Here is a 1,966-nt window from a genome sequence, read left to right on the forward strand (position 1 = left end):
GTGGTGGAGGGAAACAGCAAGAATGATTGCATAATAACCTAGATTTATGATTATTTGTACTGCTGTGCTTTTGAGTGCAAGTGGGCCTCCAATTCTGTGCAGTCCCAGCTTCTGTTTAGTTCCTGGATCCACCCAAGCCCGAGGTAAGTGGTGGGGGACTGTTAGAGTGCACCTGGCTTAGCTCATGCTCCTGGTGGCATCAACAAAGGAGGTTTCTTTAAAGCTCTTTTCCTTGAGATTAAAGACATTGTTCCCTCTTAATTTTTTTTTTCTTTTCACTTTTTTTCCTAGGCTATGGACTTATATCAGAGAGAGAGAGCGAGAGAGGAGAATTCTGGAGAGAAAGAGAGAGAGGGAGAGAGAAGTTGAGAGGATGAGAGAGAGAGAGAGAGAGGGAGAGTAAGAAAAAAGAAAACCAAAACAAAACTGGTGACCAAAAATGTCTAGGTTGATTGAACTATATAGTCTGATTAGTAAAGCAGGAAAGCAAGGATCAAGAAGCATAAGGCTCTTGGAAAGAAACTGAGGATTCTTGGAGGGGAGGTAGGTGGGAAGATGGGATAACTGGGTGATGGGCATTAAGGAGGGCACTTGATGGAATGAACACTGGGTGTGATATGTAACCGATAATCACTGAAAATAAAAAAGAAGCATATGGCTCTGTGTGCCAGTTGGCCCAAGGCTGATTTTTAGGGGAAGGTAAATCGACTGCTCCTCTGCCATCCCCCTCTTTATGTAGTTCAGTGCCTCTTCAGGATTAAGTTGTGCTTTCCCCCTCTTCTTTAGCAAGAGAAGTGCTACTTCCTAGTGTAGTACAGGATTGAAATTTACTTTGGAATCCCACATATAGGGGGAGGGTGTAACCTCTTGGTATTTTGGGAGTTTTTAAAAACTGGCTTCCCTCTTCAGAAGTTGAACACCAGCAAGATAGAGGTGGATGCTGGAAACGTTCAGGGTCCAGGGCAGTTTAACTGGTGATACTTTGTCATCCTAGACTGGGGGTGATGGAGAAGCATTCCACTCCAGCACTGGGCAGCTGGCAAGCAGGAATCTTGCCCCCACTTCCCCAGCCTCAGGGACAGTGCTGCTAGAGGCTGTAGGTCCCCACTGCTCTGTGTCCTCCAGCCATCTGAAGGGATGGCTGGGTCATCACCAACATCCTGGGCTTCTCTTCTGCAGTAGGTGTCTTCTGGCACTAGTAGAAATGGGTCATCCAATCTCTGCAAACTTTTGTCAGGTGATTAAAAGAGCTTCATTCTGAGGATCCCAGACAGGTCACTCTTTCTTTTTCCATGGGAGAATGGACAGCAAATTTCCTAGGTACTTGTTAATGATGAGATCCCTGCTGCCCCTGCTCTTATGACCACAACAGAGGACTGGAACTTTGGCTAACTTCTGTGCCTTGGACATGATGAAGCAAGGGAACTTCTTTCTGGTCGCTTGCATCCTTCTGCTAGAGTTAACAAATCAGGGTCACACTGGGAATGTACAGCCTCCCAAAGGAGACTTTGGGAGGGGTGGGTGCTGGAGACTTAGAGGAGGATGAACAGGACTTATGAACTGCGGAATTTGAGCATTTGCATTCCAGGGGTAGGGCTGTGGCAGGCTAGTTATGTCTGCCTACTGAAGTAGGTCTGTATTTCTAACAAGCTCCCAGGTGATGGCCATATTGCTGACTCTTGGAGACTATCACAACTTTGGGTTGCAGAGTGTAGAAAAATAATTGAACACAGGTTTTTCGAGTCAATGTCTTAAGTTCAAATCCAGTTTTGTCTCTTGTTAGCTCTGTGATTGTAGGCAGGGTAAAATTCTCTCTTTCTTTGTAAAATTAGACACTCACAGCACGTATTATGACATAGGGTTTTTGTGGGGATTAAATAAATTAACAGACAGCCCGCAGTCAGGATCTGCTCTCAGTAGGAAGAGCGCGATAAAAGGTAATTACGGTATGGGGGCGGGTCCAAAG

The sequence above is a fragment of the Lutra lutra genome, chromosome 9, assembly GCF_902655055.1.
Source record: "Lutra lutra chromosome 9, mLutLut1.2, whole genome shotgun sequence".
NCBI classification, from domain to species: Eukaryota; Metazoa; Chordata; class Mammalia; order Carnivora; family Mustelidae; genus Lutra; species Lutra lutra.